At 38.0% G+C, this 22,781-nt stretch overlaps 2 protein-coding genes across 6 annotated transcripts in view; one reads left to right on the top strand and one right to left on the bottom strand.

Annotated features, from left to right (window-relative positions):
- The window catches only part of NPAS3 (neuronal PAS domain protein 3), an 865,020-nt gene that overhangs the window by 677,611 nt on the left and 164,628 nt on the right, over window positions 1–22,781 (top strand). The gene's annotated exons all lie outside the window — the stretch shown is intronic.
- Window positions 9,364–22,781, bottom strand: part of EGLN3 (egl-9 family hypoxia inducible factor 3) — a 321,937-nt gene continuing 308,519 nt past the window's right edge. Inside the window, exon 6 of the transcript XR_002734753.2 lies at window positions 9,364–10,129. The gene's annotated coding sequence lies outside the window, so the exon portion shown is untranslated. The remainder of the gene's footprint in view (window positions 10,130–22,781) is intronic.

Genomic DNA, 22,781 nt, shown 5'->3' with positions numbered 1-22,781 from the left:
TCCTTCTCAAAATTAATATATATTTTAGAGTAACCACTGGTGACCGTGAGAGTTGCTCTGAATGAACGGGCAAAAGCTGTTACGCTGATCTGAAGTGTAGTAAATCACAGGCATCAGGGGCTGTGCCACATTAGGCCTCCTGGTAAGAGTGATTTTCTTTTTTTTTTATTATACTTTAAGTTCTAGGTTACATGTGCACAACGTGCAGGTTTGTTACATATGTATACTTGTGCCATGTTGGTGTACTCTTCTCTTCACTGTTGACTATTTCTTAAAAGACAAAGACCATTCTTCCATGCCTGAAATGGTAAAGAGAGGTCTCTAAGAGTCTTTGCCATTTCACTTCTCTGGCAGTATCCTCAAGATTACTGAGCAGTTAAAGAAAAAAAAAAAAATGGGTGACACTTCCATCTCTGCACTAGTTAACTGCATAGGAACTCAGCAGTAGCTATTGGGCACAGTAACTTGGAAGTGCATGAGACACAGCAGGGACTCAACAAATTGTGAAGCAAATGAAATCCTTGGATCAATTATATATAAAGAAATTAAACAATGTATTTTCTCACATATCCACCCTGAACAGAGAGGTATCAATTCTTGTTCTGTACATGTTTCAGGACACTGATCCCCAACCATTTTGGCATCAAGAACCAGTTTCATGGAAGACAGTTTTTTCATGGACTTGGGTGGAGGGATGGTTTTGGGATGATTCAAGTATATTTCATTTATTGTGCACTTTATTTCTATTATTATTATAATATATAATTAAATGACTAGACAACTCACTATAATGTAGAATCAGTGGGAGCCCTCAGCTTGTTTCCTTGTAACTAGGTGGTCCCATCTGTGAGTGATAGGATCATCAGGCATTAGATTCACATAAGTAGTTGCAACCTAGATCCCTCACATGCACAGTTCACAATAGGGTCCATGCTCCTATGAAGATCTAAAGTTGCTGCTGATCTGACAGGAGGTGGAGCTCAGGTGGCAATGCAAGTGATGGGGAGCAGCTGTAAATACAGATAAAACTTCGCTGGCTCACCTGCTACTTACCTCCTGCTGTGTGGTCTGATTCCTAACAGGCTACGACTGGTACCGGTCTATGGCCTGGGAGCTGGGGACCCCTATTTCAGGTTATCTACTGTAACCTGATTCTAGATTCCCTTCCCATATATTTGATAGCAATGAAATGTTTTCCCACTATTTAAATGGGTTACTTTGCCACAGTTCATAGAAACTGGTAAGTTGCAAGGCCTTTCTAGTAAGTGCAACTTGGATTAGCAATCAAACAAAGCAGACCTTCCACAGTTGAAGAAGGCTCATGAGCAGAAGGATTTGAGTAAGGCAGTAAAGGTGTAGAAAGAGAAGCAGTGAGGTGCTGTCAGTTGTGGGAGTAGCATAGGGAATTGGTTCTCTAGTCCATTGGATTTCTTGTTCTTTGAAAATTTAGTAGTATCTGAAACCTTTAAGACTAGGCTTAATTTCTTTTTTTACTGTTTCCAAATGTTCATATCTTTATACTTTATATACTTTAATGTATAGATACCATTTCTTTGATTCAGGTTTCAGTCTTACTTTGAGATAGACGTTCTTTAGCTTCTTTGAATCAGAAAAGTCAGCTTCATATATCATACACAATTTCTAACATTTCTATGATTTTATCTGCCAACTATTGAGAAAAATGAGTCATAATTTATAATTTAAATTTCCTATGAAATTTACTGTGAAATCCAAGGCCTATTACCTTTGTCTATAGGTTTTGATCATATTTGCAAAAAACTCATTAATGGAAGCATTTCTCTGTTCCTGAAGTAGACTGGACAAATAGGTTAGCCCATTATTGCTTGTCTCTGAATGTGCTCTTAAACTATATGAAATGAGACAAGACTGAGATGATTAAAAAAACTCAAAGGGTACCTTGATTAGATGCACTGTAGCACTATAAAGCAGTTTTCTTTTAATAATGGAAAGTGAAGAAAGTTTCATTAGTTCAGACAAGGATGTATATGAAAGTAAATTTGGAGCCTTCTCTGTGTGTATACTTGCACACACATGCTCTTTCTTTTAGAAAGCTCGCACACCAGCAGGGATATTACATAGCTTGCAGTGATAAAATAGAACTGAAGGAGATGTTAGTTTAAATCCACTCTTGTATATCCAAAAAAGGTGTATTATTGGGAAGGACTTTGATAGTGGTGTATTTTACAGTTTGACAACTTGGAACTTTGTAAACTGGCAGTTGGGTATAGACGAAGATATCCATTTATCTCATCTATGTCTTGTTGAGGCAAAGCTGTCAGAAGAAATCTTATCACATGGTGCCCCATTTGTTTTCTGTGGTGATTTATGATGGTTTTGAAAAGGTCTTGTGATCCCATAGGCTGCCACGATTCTCTGACTTTTCTCTGTCAATGGATCAGATTTTTGACATTTTCTGAGAGCATTCAGAAAATATTTGATAAATCAGCTTGTGGTGTTTATTTTAATTGATCTGAGGCTCATTCCTTCAAGAATTCATCAACTACAGTGACAGGGTCTGGATGTGCTGCAGTGAAATGAAAGAATTGGGCTAGCCATGCTCCTGTGGTGATGATATAGATATTTTGTTGAAAGTTTATGCGCACCAACGAGAAGATGTCATAACTAATTTAGTATGTTGTAAATCTTTTGACACAGATTCTAATTCATAAATCTCATCCATCACATGTGATTCATGAAACTATAGACAACCTTTGATGAGAAGGTACTTCTGTCTCTGTTCCAAGTTCCTTACATTTTTCCTTATTCAAAAATAAATCATTACAGAACAACAGAATTCTATTATGAAAATGGAACTGTAGAGACCCTTCATTCCCTGACTTCTGTTCTTATATCCATAAAAAGGAAAACTCTTTATTTGAAAAGAAAGGTGTGTTTCTCTTTAGAACAGGAAGATAGAAGTGTATGTGCTGTGTATATGTGTGCATTCACAAAAATATGCAAATATAGAAAGAGACTGATTTCAAAGAAATGGCAAAGATGAATGTTAACTATTTTTCTAGCATAAATTGACTTCAAATAAAGTCTTCCTCATTTTAACTTTTAATTTGAAATTAATTTCAAAAATCAACTTTAATAGACATAACATAAACAGTAATAATGCACCAAATTTGTGTTTTATGCCCATTCTTAGCTTTACTTGGCCTATACATTTATTTATTTATTTGGGCTACAAGTTGGCCTTATTGATTTATTCTATTTCAACTTGTCTAATAAACAGGCAATCATTTTTCTCAGAGTGTCAAATGTCTAGCAAAGGATGGTCCAGAAAATGGTTGGTACATGAGATCTTGGTTAACAGATACTTCTGAGCAACTTTAAGCTAACATGAGGTTATATGTCATCTAACTAAATCTGGTCAGATATGAGAATGCTGTACCATTAGCAAAAGGTTTCCACGTGTGTGTTGTTACGAATGAGTCATTTAAATGACTAGGTAAGGAGAACTATACTAATGACCATGGCCTACGTTAAAGTTGTTTAAGACTTAGTTGCTGCCCTGACAAACTTTCTAACTGCAATATGTGAAATGGTGAGATTGAAGATGATACAGATAAAATTGAGATGGATGTGGAACTCTTAAAAAGGTAAAAAGAAGAAGCCATATTTACAGATACCTTGAAACATACTTTTAATTAGGAGGAAGTACCATGGAGGAAATAAAACTGAAGTCTAGGCTTGAAGAAAGTGTTAAATGTGATATTAGCTTCTAATTTTTGAACATCTAAACTGTCAAAAATTACTTTGTGCCAGCTGAAAGATAGGGATGCCAAAGTGTTCATGTAAAAATCATATGAGATGAGCTTGAAATCCAGAATTTCTTCTCCCCTCTAGTTCTAATAGTCCACATACCTTGAATCATTGTGTGTATATTTAAAAATTATTTATAAGAAGAGGCAGAACATAAGTGCATTTTAGTATTATAATGGAAGAATCTAATTTTATTTAACTATCTCCATACACCCACTATGGTTAAGTTTTTATATAAATAGCTACTAAGTTCCAAAATTGGCTAATATGGATTTTCATAATCATCTTTCCCTTCTGATGGATGTGGTAGCAATCTGTAGATTACCTCAAAGTGAGCAATAAGCAGTCAAAGAATAAGGAGTAAAAGACCTGGATAACTCACAAATTAGAGAAATGTCTCTTTCCTTATCAAAACCTAAATAAGCAAACTACAAGAGGTAAAAAAAAAAAAAAAAAAAAAAAAAAAAATGAAAGAAGAAAAAGACATAAGTAAATGTGAAATTCACACACATCCTCTCCCTTTGAAGCAGTCAAGTTTTAGAAATGAAGAAACTCTGATAGGGGAAAGGTCACTCAGAAAAAGACACAGTGCAAAATGCCATGTCTGTAATAGAGAGTAATTTGAAATAAACTCCTGCTTGGAGCCCATAATGAGGGAGAAAAGAAATAAAGAACCAGAAAGGTCCAGTGTCAGAATTTAAAATAGGTAAATTTTAATGACTCTGAAAGGCACAGTGAGTGACCAGTACCCAGCAGCCTGAGCAGAAATGATGTGAAGTGGCAATCTGTCTGCTTCACCCATTTCTCTTCCCAAGTTTTCTCTCCTAATGTTCAAAACCACTGTTCTCAGTCTCAGATCTCTCTGATTACCAGTAGGTTCTAAGAGCAAAGAAATAAACGTTAGTTAGATACAACAGATGAGATAAAGTCTACTGGGTCCAAGATTGGGATGCATCAATAAAGTGGAACCATAAGAAAGCGGCTTTCTTTATAGCTAACAGGAAAAATAAACCCTAAAAAAAAAAAAAAGCCATTTTATTGAAAGTGCTAGAAACATTTACTATAATCTTTAACAGCTTTCTACTGTGCCAACATGATGAAGTTACTAGTCCCTTGATAATTCAGGCAACCATAAAGAATTTTGTTCTTTACTTGACTGCCTGCCAATCGAATCAATTGATAATAAACCTGATGTTTCCCTCATAAGAAAATTAAAAAGAAATAGTAAAAGGAACAAACACTAAAATTCTACAGATTTGACAGATCTTTAAACATTCATCCTCTCCCAAAGACATAAATAATATGAATGTTGTAGCATTAATCAAAATTTTAGATCCCATTGAGTTTGCCCAAGTGTTGGCCTTAGTTATTTCCATCCAGATTGCAGCTCAGGAAATGTATTGAGACGCAAATATGGTGCATGTGGTTTATCTTCTCACTGATTATACAAACTTCATCAAATTGTAAAAAGCTTTGATGTCTCAAGCTGTTCCATTTTCATAGTTGACAGTAAAAATGAAAGGAGGGACGTTGCTGTAAGGAAGAACTCTGCAGATATTTTTTTCCCAGTCAAGAATGTATTAGGTAATTATACTTGCCTGGCACCCAATACCAAGCTAGGTATGTTTCGTGAGATACAAAAGAGGGCTTGGAAGTGGGATAGTATCCCAGTAAACCTTCAGATTCTTGTATTATCTTTACTACCACTTCACGCTGCTGCATTTTTGGATGTTAAGATCTAGTTCGGGGGGTAAAATATCAAGACTTACAATAACATGAAGGAAACAGTTTTATAAACAATGAGTGTATGGCCAAACTGGACTGTGAATCCAGAGGAGGTAAGTAGAGTCAAGGAAGGCTTAATGGGAAGAGTCTGATCCATCCAACTGTAAAGTATAACAGTAAAAATATTAAGCTCAATAATTTGCTATAAAAATACTGGTCCTAAAGAAAAGTGGAGAAATTCAGATCAGCCCACAAAGTAGAATCGACTGCGTATGACAATAGCCCAGTAAGCCTTCAAATTCTTGTATCATCCTTACTACCTTTTCCCACCCTATTTCCCCTGCAGTCAAAGTGAATGACAACTCAGGCCAAAATAACACTGGAGGCATATTTGACCATACTCCATGTATAATACATCAGCATTTGGACCCAGCTTCACAATACATCCAGAGTCTCACTGCTTCTCAGCCCTTCCCAGCTACCACTATAGTCCAGGTCGCATCATCTCTCTTTGCATGTCTATGGCAGCCACCTAATGGGTGCCTCTGCTTTCTCTCTTGCTTCCCAACCCAACAATCACAATGGTCCGTGCAAACATAAGTCAGATCTTGTCACTTTGTTCCACACTCTCCAAGCCTTCCCATCTTAGAGAAAAAGCCAAAATTGCTACAAGCCCCCTGTGACCTGCCAAGGCCTCCTCCCCACACACCTTTTATTCCTCTGCTGTTGTCTCCTACTATTTTGTTGTCTTTCACTTCCATCCAGCCATCCTGCCTCTTCACTGGGCACTGCCCTCTCTTAATAATTCAGGCAACCACACATGATTTTGTTCTTTACCTGACTATCTGTCAACTGAATCGATTGATAATAAACCTCATGTTTTACTTGTAAGAAAATTAAAAAGAAATGCTAAGAGGACTCCCCCAGGTACTCCTATTTCCTCTGCCTAGAACCCTTTTCCCATATACGGCATCCCTTGTTTCCTTTTCCAAGTCTTTGTTTAAATGTAACATGCTCAGTCGGGTTTCTCAGGCTACCACATTTAAAATTGCAAACTTCCTCCCCCAAACTCCCTGACACCCTAAACCACTTTCTGACTTTATGTTTTTCCATAGTACTTGCCACCTCCTGGCATACCATATAATTCAGTTACTGCTTTTGTTTGTTATCTGTCTTATACTCTCCTGGGATGGGGAAACTTTGTTTTGTTCCCTGAAATATCCCATCACCTAGAATAGCATGTGACAGATATTAGGTGTTCAATAATATTTGGGGAGTAAATGGATTGTAGAGCTAGAATCAAGATTACCATATCAAAAGTGGATGCTCTCCTGAAGTTGTGTTGCATTTGGTTTAGGACACAGGTTCCTAACTGGGCATCTTTGGATAGGATTTGGGGGATTTGTGAATCTCTGAAATTGATATAGAATTGTGTGTTCATCTATTTCTTTATGATTGAGTAAAGTTTTATAACTTGTATGAGATTCTCAGAGATCCTTGACATAAAGAATAAGGAGAGCCATTGGTTTAGATGCCCCCAGAGCACTTTGGAAGAACTATGTGTTTTTTTTTCCCCCCCATTCTATTAATTAGAGCAGAATATTAATCATCTTATTTTAAACATAGGAAAATTGATACCTAGAAAAAAGTTTTAAATGTGTTTTCACACATCCAAAACATCCTTATATTTTGGTAAATTATGTCAGCTTCAGTTTGAATGAAAGGACCAGATGTCAGTTAACTCAAAGCAGTCAGACCAGCAAAGGCCTCATCAGATCAGCATTTGTTTATTTCTCTAAGTTTTGTGCATCTAGTTGATACACACTCTTGTCAATGTGTTGCCTTGAAACTACTTTCTGCCTACTCCTTGCATGTATGTGTGCACAGTGGGTATTTATTAAATTAATATTGAATGAATACAGTCAGAACTTGGATAACTACCTATGAGGCATTATATTAAATTAGTGGTAAAATCCATATTGTTTGATTTCCAATCCAGTATGTTTTCTGTTTGACTGTGTAGGGTCTGTCTTAGTGTAAGATGACCTTTTATTTAATTAGAAACATAAATAATGTGCCAACAGTGTTTGTGTTATAATCTTGGTCTTACCATGGACCTAATTGGTGACCTTGGCACTTGCTCTGCCTTGATTACTTAAATTTTAAAATGGGAATAATATAATTACCTTGTTGTCTTGACTAATTAAAATATAAAATATAAATTGGCCTAAGCCATCCCAAACATCAACGGTTTATTTTAAATTCTGAGCATAAAACCATAGGCATAAACACGATAGCAGAGACCACTTTTCCAGTTAGTCAACATAGAGGAAATTCTGCTGTAAGTAGGGAAATATCTTTCCTTTGCTGTAACAACAGGGGAGCTGCTACCTTGGTTTGCTTGTGACAAATGGGGATGAATCCCTTTGAAGAAGCTGCAGGAGAGTTCAGGCTGATTAAAGACACAGAGGTACTTTAATGACATTCTCCACACTGGCTTGTTTTTGGTGAACAACTGTATCCAGCAGAGGAGGTAACAAAGCAGGTGTTAGAACAAGCTTTGCCCAAAGAAAGATATCGAGATGTTTCTATCTGGCATGATTCCAAAGGCAAGATGAAATAAGCGGTTAGAGATGTTGTCAAAGAGATTGATGTTATAAACTATTTTGAAATTTCCTCTGATTAATTATATAAGCAGCATAGTTCTTCACCAAAGGTAATGCTGTGAGTTAGAGACCAGATATTAACCCATATTGTCTCCAAATAATAATGATAACATTTGGGTATAAAGAATGGAAAATGAGAAAGCAATAGGAGAATTTGTGATTTTTCAATCCATCAAAAACGAAAGGCTATTGGAATCATTTATAAAAGTAAACTTTATTTTCTCACTTTCATTTTGTCTATCTTCCATTTGTGGGCTTATAGACTTGTTAGAGAATGAAAGGATCTTAAATGGGTAACCCATGATAAAACAGAATTGTCAAAGAGAAATTTACTGGCCGAGATCACCTGACTAGATAATAGCAAAACCAGAACTACAATCCAGAACTTCTGACTTCTACCCCTTCCCTCTTTGCACTTATACGTTTATGTCAGGATCTTTCGGGCAGTGCTTTCTCCCATGTCATGTGTGTGTCTATGCTGAGAGAGAGGCAGAGGGAGAGGGAATGAAAATGAATATGAATCTACAAACATCTAAGTATAATAAAATTTCTTATTGTATTGAAAGTAATATTTGTATAAAATTTACCTTTGGAGGGGGACTGCATGCGGTTACAATATTGAGTTCCAGAAGTGGTCACTGCATTTCCCAAAATTTGCCTTTCTCTTACAGATAAGTACATATCCCACATGTTGAATATATATGAAATTCAGTGCTTTTTGTACAAGATGTTTTACAAGACTTTAAAAATTCTCTGGGGATGTATACCTCCCACTGTGTTGGAGGCAATTAATACTTAACACCTTTAGCAGTATTCCCCAGGGTGATTATGAAACGTAGACTATTGGGCCATCATTAACTTATTGGGAAAGATAGCATGATAGAAGCACAGAATGACAACAGCATTCAATGCTTGCTAGCCTGTATTAAACTAATGATGCTATTCACTTGTTAACAAATATTTACTGAACACCCACCACGTGACAGGCACCATTTTTAGGTGCTGGGGCTACACTAGTGAAAAAAGCAAAGCTTCCTGCCTGTATGGTGTTCATATTCCAGTGGAGGGAGATAGACAATAAGTAGAAAGGACAACCAAATACATCAGCTTTTTAGTGTTTTAGGTTATAAGTACAAAGGGAAAAGAAAGATAAAAAGTAAATAGGAGAAAAGGAATTGGGAGTGCCGTGACGTGGGAGCGGAACTTGCAGTATTAAATATTAGTATGTTTGTTAAGGGTATTATACTCAACATTTCTTTCAACTATATCCTCTGTAATATTAACATTTATTCCAAGCCACACAAAGCATCAAAGAATTTGAGTATGTATTATATATATTTATACATATATGCATTATTGTCACATAAAAATTCAATAGACCATGTGAATTTTTCTTATTCAGAGAGGATGGAGAGAAATTAGACAGTCTAAAATTATAAAGTTTCTGTCAAGTAGCAGTTTTAGTAAACATTTTAAGTAAGATCCATGGGAATCCACGCTGGGTCACAGCATTGTTGAGGAAACAGAACTAAGATAACAAATGTGAGATCATGAGGAAGATTCCTCACATAACATACAAATAAAGTTGTTTTTCTTTCTTAGTCTATGGTACTGAATAAAGATACATTCTGATACCCTCTTCAGACACAGTTCAAGCTTTTACCTTTGTGAAGGTCCAAGAACCTTGGCAATTTTGGGTCCTAGCTAAAACACTCTTCACTATTTCTGTATCAGGATGCACCTAATTGAAAAAAAATTAGACTTTAAGTTACATCAGTGATCTTGAGTCACTATAGCATAGACCCCAATTGCAGATCCTCACATAATAGTTGAAGACTTTTCAGGTTTTCTTAGAGCAAAGGCAGCCTTATTCAAGGTAGTTCGAGGTAGGCAGCTGATTCTCTCCATCCTGAAGCTTTTTCACTCACATAACTTTGCCCAATTTCCTACTGGAACATCAACAACAAAAAGGAGAAAGATTAGGGTAAAAACATATTAGAAAGATATGTATTTATACAAGTTAGTGCTGATGAATACATCTGTGCCCATGTTCGAAAACAAATTCCTTTTCACTATGCTTTAGAAGCAAAGCACATTTGGATGTGCTGTGTTCCACAGGATGTTCACAGAGATACTGATGAATTGGCTACTTAAGAGTTTTCCTTTTCAACAAAGAGATGTCCAAACAACCATACATGGTTGTATGTACATAAACCCCCAAGAAAATATCTTATCAGCAGTGTATTTATTGGCCATCAGAGACTTAACCCAAGAAAGCGAACATGGTGAACAGAATTCCTTGACCACACCAGTTATGAGTAGTTTTAAGGTTCACACTTTGGAAGTTGAATATGCCTCTTTGCTATAAAGCCTGTGTCACAGAATTCTCTAATATGTTGTGTTGTGAAGCTAGTGGAAAAAATGGTTTGTTATCTCTTTGTCTTACAGTGTAACTCTCATCTTTAAATTCTCAATAAGATTTCTTATTAAAAGAGTAAAATTTCTTTTTAAAATCAATATGATTTGCTATGGAGATCTGCTTATAAGCATTCAAGGGGCATACAGCTCAGATTTTTAATAGAATGTTTAGGATTCCTAGATCTATCACAATGGGCTTCTCCAAAGGATATTCAGTTTGTCAGATATTCAGTATGCCAGGACACAGGTTGGAGAACTGTGAAGAAAATTTAAAGTCAATGAAGAAGGTAGCATTTGGGGGCTTCAGGGAGTACAAAGATAATTGTGGATCAATTGTGCCAGACAATTTGAAGCAACTTAAGACTGCCGTCAGTACTTTAATTGTTTCTGCTGCAGAATTTGAAAGAGCATTTAGTTCAATGAATGATGTGTTAACACCTAGTTGCAATGCTCTGTCCATTAGTTGCATATCATCTTTGTCTTTTTATTAAGCTGGTTGGTCCACTGTTCCACGTGTTTAAGCCCAAAGATTATGTCAAGAAGTGGCTTGTAAGTGGCGGCTTGAAAGATGGAAATTGTAGAAATGTGACAAGAGAAGCTCTCTGGCTCTTCTGTCTTACTTTTATTTTATTTGAAGAGTTTGAACTGTTTCCCCTTCCTTAAGCCTTGGCTCCTGGGTATTGAGAGAGTAGGAAAACTGTACAATTTTCTCACGTAATGAAATAGAATGAAACAAGATCATGCCAGCACTAAAGTTCAGTAACTTTTTCACTTTTGGGAACTCAACAATACCTTCCCCATGAACACCCAATGCATAGTTGATAGAAAACCAGGTGGATCTCTCTAAGGAATTCTTAAGGACTCTTTTGAGTCTATCAGTGATATGTCAAGAAGTAATATACATTGCTCTAGGAAGAGAGAGAAATAAGTGAGGATCATTATCAGAATTGCCCTTTCACATTAGAGTTTGTTCTGATGAGAATTCAGCCATCTACTACTTTGGTGCCTGCACTTGAAACAGAATTTTGGTTTGCATCCTGGATATCCTTTTCTACAGTGTGTGTATGAACTTGAAAAACTGATGGACTCAAGAAACTAATGATAGCAGTGGGGCTTGTACTCCTCAATTTTTTTTTTTTTTAAACACATTCCCTCTAGTCTCTTATATATTCTCATTTTCTCCAGAGGAAAGAGGCTGAGAAACTCACTATTCTATGATCCTTACTTCTCCTTGTCCCGTATTTAAGGGACAGCCTTTCAGACACAGTATCTTCTGTTGAGTCTACAGCCATTTGTTTTTCTTTTTTTTTTTTTTTCCCATTTTCATACCTTTTTTATTCTAGCACTAGACCTGAAAACCTACATCACAGGACTCAGTAGCTTGTGACTTCAAACAACAGGCATTCAAATTCAAGTGATGATAGATAGCTCATGATTAAAATATCTCTTTTCTTTGTGCAATGAGCCAGCAAGATTCTTTGAGAGCATTTAAACTCTAATACTATCATACTTCAGCATTCTTCTTTAGAATTCTTCACATCCACAGTTTCTCAAGAGAGGGTATTTAGCTGTCCAAATTCTCATCGGTGCTGTTGTGTTCAGCCATAACCTTGAACTATGCCTGGCCTTTCTTTGTTCTCTTCCAGGACATATTCCTGGAGTTCCTGTTTACTTTGTCTCCCCACATATATATCCACTGAGAGAAAGCACCATTTAGACCATTACCAAGTCAATTTTAAGTGTAAACATCTTTCACTTGAAAGTCTACAGGATTTTGATCTGAATGGTGTGGATAATTTGAGGGGGTCTCTTTTGCACAACTTGCGGAAAAGCTCTGTCTCCTTGATGATGAGTAAAGGAAGAAAAGAGAATTTCAGTTATTGAATATTTAATTCTGGACAGCAGTTTAATCAGGACTGGGATTTGGGCAATGGCTCCAGCCCCCTCCCAACTTAGTACAGTTTCAGTTCTTAGTATTCCTTAATTATCCCACTGAGATGTTTGAGAAGCAACTAGTAGTAAATGAACTTGGCAAATAAGCTATTACCCAAGTAATGAAATACAAATACATATGTTTGACAATTCTGCAGGGAAATTTTTTAAGCCAGGATTCTCAATGGATTGTATTGGCCAAGAGAGGAAAAAACAGGTGTTGTTATCAAACCATATCTACAAACAATTTGACAGGAGTTTTAAAATAATGCACAGATTTTCTTGCCATGAATTCCAAACATGTCAATTAACCTATGGAGAATCCTGATTGTCAAATAATGAATCAATATATGCCCCCCCAGGATGGAGAAGGGAGGGCTTGCTGTGACGTCGGGTTAAATATTCAAGGCTTTCTCCCAAACAGTATATCTAAGGATGCATATCAACTTCACATCTAACCTCAAACAAAGCAGAGATCAGCTCTACTGAGAAAATTGATTTTATTCAACAGTAAGGCAAGGGAAATTAGTAAATTCAATATTTGTAGAAAGAAAATAAGCGAAGCCAGCTATTCCTGGTGGTCTGAGACTATTCTTTGTTTTGGTAATTATGCCTTTATGTTTTAGGGCTCTTATTTACATTTTCAGAAGGGCTTGAAATAGTTCATGCACCAAGCATCCCCCTGAGCATCCAGGTTCTTCCACTGTGCAACAATAAAGTTGTCCCTGGACCAATACAAATTGAAAATGAATCCTAACTTTACAGAAAGTGCTGCTTTGCCTCTCTCATTGTTTGGCGCTTCTTTAGAGCTGAATCACAAACTAATGATCTCCACTGCAGCCAAGTCCTTGGTGTGATAGTATCTCATTGTAGTGGAGCCCACATTTACATAATGTGTAGTCTAAAATACCTTTGAGTTCAAGAATAGAACTATGGAAAATAATTTTATCCTAGTTTGTGTGCACCTGGATTGTAAGACACAGGCAGAAATACAGCAATGGGATGAATTTACTAATGTTTGCTATTGGATGGTAAGCCATTCTAAAGCTATGAAAGCCTTCAAAACCCCATAGGTCTCCATTTTGCCATTAGCCGTACCAGTTTAAACAGTCTGCTGCAAGAAATATTGACAGGTCAAGTACAGCTGGGAAGAGCACGTGTCCCAGTGGCCTTTACACTGACAGTTTCTCCCACATTAAAGAGTTAACTAGCAGCCAACCAGCTCGAAGTGGGAGCTAATGAATGAAATGGAGATTGATATAGACTCTCTTTGGAGGTGCATCGATCTGTATCTTGTGAACTCAGCTTAGGAATTCTGCAGGCAGCATTGCCTGAATAACCCTGGCATGATGCCCATTAGCAAATAACTCTTTTAATGTTGGTCTTCAATTGATATATTTATTGTATTGCATATTACAGTGACCCTTCCCTACACTGTGTTTGTATTTGATGGTTGTGGCAACAAGCTAAGGGAAGGTTCAGCAGCGGGATACATTTGAGTTTGGGCAGTGTCAAAGAAATATTTAATTAATTGCATGCTTCATTTGCATGTGTTGCATGAAACAAGTCTCTTTGGGGCACTGAATCCTCTTCCTTACTGCCCAGCTAGTAGTAGTAATCTGTTGAATATGATCTGAGACCTTGGCCATAGACACTAACTATCTCTTATGATGATTTCACGTTGAAAATAGATTGTGAAAGACCAGTTAGTCTTGCAAGCTGTAATTAACGATATTATCTGTGTAACTGATAACTAGCAGAAGAAGGCAAACGTAATCCCTTCTTAAAGAACTAGTTGGTAACCTTCTAGGTGTTGACCAAGTCCATGTGAGTGTAAGCATGGAAACTTTAGCCATACTTGAGTGGGTTCTTTTCATTTAACAGTTGTTCTCAAAGCTCAGTATTCATAAGAATCACCTGAGGAGCTTGTGATTCAGGATGTCAGGGTTGGGGCCTGGAAATAAGCATTTTAAGACTAACAGTTTTGATGCAAGTGGTCTTCAGACTATAATTTTTAAAATGTTGGCTTAAGACATGAGAAACAAAGGAATTAATTAAGAGACACTCAGAGGACACTGTGTCCAAAAATGTGAATTGCTAAAAAGTTAACTGCTGTATTTATAACATTCATTTCACTTCAGTGATCTCCTCTTTTATCTATGGGTAACTGAAGTCTCCTACCCCTGGAGCTGGAGCTGGGTTCCATTTGCCATCCTTGCCACAGAGTCTATGGTTTTGGCCTTTTCGCCTCTCCACAGACCTACAGATCCAAGTCCAGTTTGTAATGCACAAGAGGTGCTGCTTTACCTGTACAGCTCTCCACATTCCTCCATTGCCTCTTAACTACTCATACATTCATGCAGAGGAAACGCTGTTTTATACCAATTCATACTGGAGAATATGTCATCATGCCAAACTAATGTGCTGCAAACTGCCCTCAAGAGATGACCTAAGTAAGCCAAACACCTTCTTTTATAGAAAAAGATCTTAAGTCCATAGAGTTTGGGTGGCCTGTAGCTAAGCCAGAAATAGACCCCAAATCATCATTCCATCCCTATAGGACAAGCTTGCTGAAGAACACAGTCAGTCTTCTGTATCAGCAGGTTCTGCATTCATGGATTCAATCAACCGTGGATTGAAAATAATTTTTAAAATCCTATCACAATAATACAAATTTTAAAACAATACAGTATAACAACTATTTACATCACATTTACATGATATTGAGTATTATAAGTAATCTAGAGGTGATTTAATATATGGGGAGGATATGCTTAGGTTATATGCATATACCATGCAATTTATATAAGGGACTTGAGCATCTGAGGATTTTGGTAATCTGCAGCAGGTCCTGGCACCAGTCCCCCAAAGATACTGAGGGATGGCTGTATATAATTGATACCCTTGAATGAAAACTTTTTGAAAAAATTCTAATACCACCTGTATCTGTCATTGGAATAAAAAGAACCTAGGATTATGTGTTAGTCAGATAACCAGGATCATCCAAAGAGAAAGTAGAGTCATGTGTTGCTTAATGATGGGAATATGTTCTGAGAAATACATCATTAGGCAATTCTGTCGTTATGGGAACATCATAGAGTGTACTTACACAAACCAAGATGGCATAGCCTACTGCACACCTAGCCTAATGCTCCTAGGCTACAAACCTGTACAGCATGTTACTGTACTGAATACTGTAGGTAACTTTAACACAAGGGTAAGTATTTGTGTATATAAACATAGAAAAGGCATAGTAAAAATACAGTATTATAATCTCTTGAGACCACTGTCCTACATTTGGTTCATTGTTGATTGAACCATTATTGCCAGCACTAGTGGCTCAAACCTATAATCCCAGCACCTTGGGAGGCCAAGGCAGGAGGATCACTTGAGCCCAGGAAATTGAGACCAGCCTGGGCAATGTAGTGAGACCCCATCTCTACAAAAAATAAAAAATTAGCCAGTTATGGTGGTGTGCTCCTGTAGTCCCAGCTCCTCTAAAGGCTGAGGTAGGAGGATCGTTTGATCCCAGGACATCGAGGCTGCCGTGAGCTGTTTGTACCACTGCACTCAGCCTGGGCAACAGAGTGAGACCATGTCAGAAAGAAAACGAAAATGAAACGGAAAGAAAGAAAGAAAGGAGGGAGGGAAGGAAGGAAGGAAGGAGAGAGAGAGAGAGAAGAAACATTGTTTGGTGGCACATGACTACTGTATATAATCTGCTTTCTCCCTTCAGAGCCAATTTAGTTTCCAGAGAACTTCAAGCGGATGTAACAATGCCTGAGACTCCAGAAACAGCTTATTTCTTCCCTGGAAACTCAAGTTGGGTCAAAATAACAAAATGTGTTGCTTCTTACAGGATGCCGTGCACTTTGCCAGGCACTAGTGCTACTAAAATTAAATACATGGTGTTTTGAAAATGTCAGCATTACCCCTAATAAGTGCACTATGTATTGGCATTAGGGGAGCCACTAACAGGTTGTTCGGGCCAAAGGAACAGATTTGTTGTGGGTAAATCAGTACCCTGCATATTAGGATTCTGTGAGGATGGGACAGAAAATGAGGTTACACACAGTGAACTGCTCCAAGTGACATTTAAGGGAGATTAGTTCTGACAGCAACGTGGAGGATAGATTTTTGAAAGAAAGATGATGCTGGAACCAGTGAGATCATTTAGGGACTGATGCCATAGTCCATGTTTTTAAAAAAAGGCGGGCAGGGGGTGCCCAGATGTGGACAGTAACAGAGAGCACCAGGAGTAATATGTAAATCAGAGAATTATGAAGGCAGCAATTCCTAGGAATTTGCGATGTGGGGTGGGAGGTGCTTTTCTCCAAGACGGTGAATACAAGTGGAGGAGTAGGTTTGGGGATATGGAGAGGAAAGATCAAAGGAGATTCAATTAGGCTGAACTGGGTTAAGTTTTCGATGCCTGTGGCACATTGTGGGAGACTTGGGATGTCCATGGGCGTGAATCACCAGTCTTGCTGTTAGCCAAAGCCACAGGCATAGACAAGATTGTGTAAGGTAGTAGGTCTCAAAGTGTGGTTCCCCAAGCCAGCAGCATCACCTGAAACTTGTTTTTCTGAATGCAAATACTGAGCCCTGCCGAATAGCTATTGAATCATAATTTCCGAAGGAGGGATCCTATCATCAGATTCCAGCCCTCTAAGAGATTCTGATGTATGCTCAAATTTGAGAAGCACTGGTTTGAGGAAAGTATCCCACGAGAACAGTTACACAGCTAGTGGAGAAAAGGAGGGGCCCAGGTAAGATTTTTATAAAAATACAGACAGAGAAGAAAGGAAACAGAAGGGCATGTTGTGCCATTTAAAGACAGGTGCGTGTTTTGAGAAGAAAAGAATGGTCAGTAATGTTGAATACTGTGGAGCCAGGTAGGAAGAGGCCTGGGATTCACATCTGAGAATTAGCAGATTGGTGGAGATTCTGGCTAGCAGTTTCAGAGAAGTAGGACATATGGAAGTCAGATTACAGAGAGCTGTCAATGGAATTGGATGTGAGGAAGTTGAGATAAGAGGCTTAGACTGCTTTTTCCAAAAGCTTAGCTGGGAAGGAAAGAAGAAAAGCAAGGGGGAATTTTAGACTAGAAGAGAGGTATCATTTCGAGATGTAAAAGCCTTGGGGTCATTTATGGACTGAAAGGAAGGCGTAGAGGCTGCAGACCCACAGGCTTGAGCGGGGAGGGTCTTGCTTTGGACAGTTGCAGTTATCTCCCAACAGGTTTCCATGAGCCTCACTTTTGAAGTTTAATTAATCGTATCCTTCCTCTACCTGTTCACCAGCACCACCATCAGCCATTGTCAGACATAGTCCAGATGTAACGTTCTGTATGAGTAATCTAACTACTGATGTACCCTCCAGAAGCCCACCTTTCCTGGACTTGTCGGGGTCTTTGGCTTCTTTGTCCTCTGCCAACTTGGAGAGTTTCTTCTAATCCTTGGGATCCTCTTCTATGTGAAATGTTCCCTTCCCATTTATGCAGCATTAGATCATTTTTCTGGCTTCCAGCACCTGTACATACATCCCTCTGTGGCATGTCCGCATATAAGTGTCATGGACTGTAAACAGGACTGGACCTAACTTTTTTTTCTTTTAAGATGGAGTTTTGCTCTTGTTGCCCAGGCTGGAGTGCAATGGCGCCATTTCGGCTCACCACAACCTCCGCCTCCCAGCGATTCTCCTGCTTATTCTCCAGAGTAGCTGGAATTACAGGCATGCACCACCATGCCCGGCTAATTGTGTATTTTTAGTAAAGACGGGGTTTCTCCGTGCCGATCAGGCTGGTCTCGAACTCCTGACCTCAGGTGATCCATCCGCCTCGGCCTCCCAAAGTGCTGGCATTACAGGCGTGAGCCCCTGTGTCTGGCCCTAACTTGCTTTTTATTCCACTGCCGTGCACAGTGTCTGCCTATAATAGGTGTTCACTGGCAGCTTATGGAATGGATGAATGAATCCGTTTATGAAGAACCGTTTGCCCAGTTTCAGCAATAAAGGTTCACGCTAGCATCTGCATTATTTGCCTGCCTCCAGTCTATATATCAATAACTGCTACGCACAACTATACCAGTTTTCTTTAGAATGAAGGGTTTCCTAGTATATGGGCTTTTCTACCTCAGCTGATATTCCTACTCCTGAAGTTACACTACAAGGGCATGTCAGGACTTTCCTAATGCCACAGTGACACTGCCGTGTAGTCACTGACTTACATGGTATGTGGTAGCATGGGAGAGTTTCTATGGAAATCTAGGTTAAACCTTGAGAATCAGGCAGCCACTGCCAGAAATCATAAAGCATGGAGGTTTTGACCATGCACCAAGATTTGATGCAAGGCCCCCAAACTCACACCAGTCAGACGGCCCCTCTCAGAGTCACGTCATTGTGAAATTCCAGAAACCCATTGCCCGGCACACCAGGACCCTAAATTGCCAATTTCAAAACCAGACACAACTATTAAACACTAAAAAGGAAAATCTTGTTGTCAGGATATTTTCGGCATCTTCATTTCCCGCCTGCTACCAGGCTGTCAGCAGGAGGAGGACAGGCATGGCTAACACTCAGAGTGTGCGCGCGCACACACACAGAGTAACTGCAGGTTTAAAGATTAACAGGATTTGTCTATCTGCTCTTCTATTAGAAATGTTACATCTATCTTTGTTTTCTTTTCTTTTGGCATCAGGGTAGGCAGAGACATTTTCTTCATGGTAAAAAAAATAATAATAATAATAATCTTTTTATTACAGGCTTGAGAAAAGCATTTCTCTAGATTGTGGAGAAATAAACTATTGTTTAAATGTTTTCTTTGGAGTGACTTTTAGTACTGGCAGTAAAGAATGAGTTCCCCATAATGATCTAAAGATATTGAGAAGTAAATCTTTTTCACTGAAAATTAGTCACAAATCTATAATTAACTTCTTGTTTTCTTCTTTCATGCTGAAATCACGAATGAAAAATGCAAAGCACTCACTCTGGCATATGATTTCTAATTTCATAATAAGATGATGACCTAATAATCATCTCCACTTTGCTGGATTCAGCTTGTATATTTAGACAGTATATATGAATTTTGACTTATCACATCATTAGAGTCCATTATAACTAATTTTTCTCCCTATGATGTTGAACAAGTGATCAGAAGAAACTTTTTCCAAGCTTATAAAGCACTACTTTTTCATCAAGGAAAAAATAGATTATACATCGTTCAGGAAGAGGAAAAAAGTTATAAGGAGATTTTGCCTATTGAATGTAATGGATTGTCAGGAACCCTTGACATTATTCTGCAGGCGAGGCCACATAAAATCAATACATCTTAGGCAAGGTTTAATTTATTTGTAGGTTCTTACAACAAATGGCTTACCTTTTTTGTTTGCTGTTTTTTTCTTTCCTTTTATACTCATGAACAGCTACAGTTTTTATCCGTCTCATTATTAAGCACAAAACAAGATGAAGGTATCATTATTACTGTGTATTTTTTTATAAAGAACGATTGCAAAGCATGAAGAAAACTTCCACAAATCTAGAAGTTGCACTAAATATGATGGTTGTAAGACACTGCCTCCCACCCTGTTGTCTAAGATGCAGAATCTACTCCACAAAGAAGCTGGGCTTTAACCCAAATCAGAGGCTGTTTTCCCTCATGCCATGTGTCTCCTATGAAGTGATCTCTCCATGCTGTGAGCTCCTGTAGGGTTAGTAGACTATTTGAAAGGAGCATGCATTTTATGAAAGGAAGTACCAGAGATTGAGCAGACTTATTTTTGATAACTGATTCTATGTTGGTAGCATGCTCTATCAAAGAAATTATAGCAAAAAGTATTGGACATTTCAGTATACCAAGTACTAGTGACTATTTGAATTTGGTCTAATAAAATTTTTCCTTTTTATTTATTTTAGATTTTTGCTGTTAAATTAATATTAAAGATCATTTAACCAGAATTATTTTATACTCATAATCTTATAGATATAATGGGCTGCTGGTCCTCCGTCTGCTTCTGTCAAACCATGGCTGACTGTGAGCACAGCTATGCAGGCAGCATGAAAGCAGGAAGGATACTCTGGAGTCAGCAACTAGTGGGTTTGAACCCAGTTCTACTTACTATCTACGTGATGCTGGATAAACTTCTTAACCTCTCTCTTCTTAGTTTCTAATCTGTGAAATGGAGAAAATAATAACGCCAGCTGTGTAGTTCTGTTCTGTAGATTAAATGATAAGACATATACAATTTGACCGTCTAGTACATGGCATACACATATGAACACTCTTAAGTGCTCAGTAGACATTGGCCATTAGCAGTTTTAATTGCAAGTGAGAACTTTGCAATTGGCAGGTGCAACACCATTGCTGGGCTCCTTGGGGAAAGACTTTCAGTCCAGAACTAGAAATGTCCAGCCTCAAATGAGGAAGTTGAAGCCATGTAACTGTTAGAGCGAGCATTTCAAAGCAATTCTTTACAGTGGTAATGGATGTGGCAAATGTGTGGATTTTGTTAGGATTTCTTCTGACAGCCATGAACACAGATATATTTTAAAGTAATGTAACTGTCCTAAATCTCGAGCAGGGAATACAATGACTTCTAGTATTATTTTTCACTTCTCCAGTGACACTCTAGAAGTTATATTTGATAAATTCCTTAGAAGTTATTTGACTTAGAAAAGGCCCTGTACCATTTAACCTTGGTTTTGTTCTACTCAGACTTGTGTCCAGGGCCCATCTAATATAATACATCACAAAGGTTAATACACCAAAGCCTTGGCATAGCTTGAATCCCTATGACTACGTTTTAAGGAAAACCACCTTAGAGTCAGGCGGTACCAAAACACCTTTGAAGTGTTGGTAGCTATTACCACTCTAGGTTTAAGATAGACCCTTTAAGCCCCTCTGTAGCTAATAGTATAAGAACAAAAGCCCAACGTGTCAAGAAATCAGCAAAGGTGTTTATATGTGTAGATACATTCTTTTCTCTGGATTGGCCAATCTCAAGAAATAAGAGCTAGAGACAAATTTAAAATATGAAGAATTGTGCTACCCCTAAAAACCAAACTGCATGTGAAACAATTTAAAAAAATTGTCTAGATTTTTTTTAAGAAGACAAAGTTATAATTTATTTTATAAAGTTATAATGTATTTGGCTTTTCTTTCTAAGGTCTTGCTGGTAGTTTACATAATATGGCTCCTAGGATGGAGTTCACACTAGAGATCGTGATGGCAGATTGAAGAGTCAAAAATTATACATTCTCCTCTTAGCTCCTGTTCAGGAGTGTGACCCTTTCCTTCTGAGTTCAGGTACATAAGAGCCAATGTTCAGCTGTTCCCAAACTAAATTGCCCTGCCACTACATCTTCTTCATCAGCAACCAGATTAGTGTTGGAACAAGATTGTTAAAGCTTTTCATGTTAATATTTATTCTTTATAAATCGCTTTCTTACACGATTAACCAAAAACAACTGCAAAGTGGGCACTGAAAAGAGAAGAGTAAAAGTGTTATCTGACTTGACCAAGTTTCCTAAGGAATTTAGTGGTAAAATATAAACTGAGGCACAAGTCCTTCCATCATAGTTTTGTGTTCTTTCAGCTACATTGTCTTACTGCTTATGAGATTCTCAAATTACCTCTATAGGCCAGTCACAGTGGCTCAGGCCTCTGGTCCTAGCACTTTGGGAGGTCGAAGCGGGTGGACCACCGGAGGCCAGGAGTTTGAGATCAGCCTGGCCAACGTGATGAAACCCCATCTCTACTAACATACAAAAATTAGCCAGGCATGGTGGTGAGTGCCCGTAATCCCAGCTACTCGGGAGGCTGAGGCAGGAGAATCACTTGAACCCAGGAGGCGGAGGTTGCAGTGAGCCGAGATCACGACAGAGCGAGACTCCTTCTTGAAAAAAAAATTTACCTCTATAATATTAACAAACATGACTCTTGTTTGATGCCCTCTTTTTGCCCCCTAGAGAAAAGAGTATCAGTTGAACCCCTCTCAGCAAACCAGATTTAGTAAAACACATTGTCCCCATCAGGCAAGTGGCCTGTAATATTTTCCTGGAAGAGCGACCTGAAGTCTATGCAGTGATCATCTTCACAATATGTTCTGACATTTCTGAGACCTTTTTATTCACCTATGGCTATAGTTTGAAGAATATCTCAAAGTTTGAAATGCGCATCTTTTTCGATAATTAAAATTCACAATTCTTAAGAAATAGTTTCCACAAGAAAAAAAACTTATAAAAATATTCAAACTC

Source organism: Piliocolobus tephrosceles, chromosome 6 (assembly GCF_002776525.5).
Source record: "Piliocolobus tephrosceles isolate RC106 chromosome 6, ASM277652v3, whole genome shotgun sequence".
Classification (NCBI taxonomy): Eukaryota; Metazoa; Chordata; class Mammalia; order Primates; family Cercopithecidae; genus Piliocolobus; species Piliocolobus tephrosceles.
The sequence above is the reverse complement of the archived record's forward strand: the minus strand, read 5'-3'. Positions and strand labels throughout refer to the sequence as shown.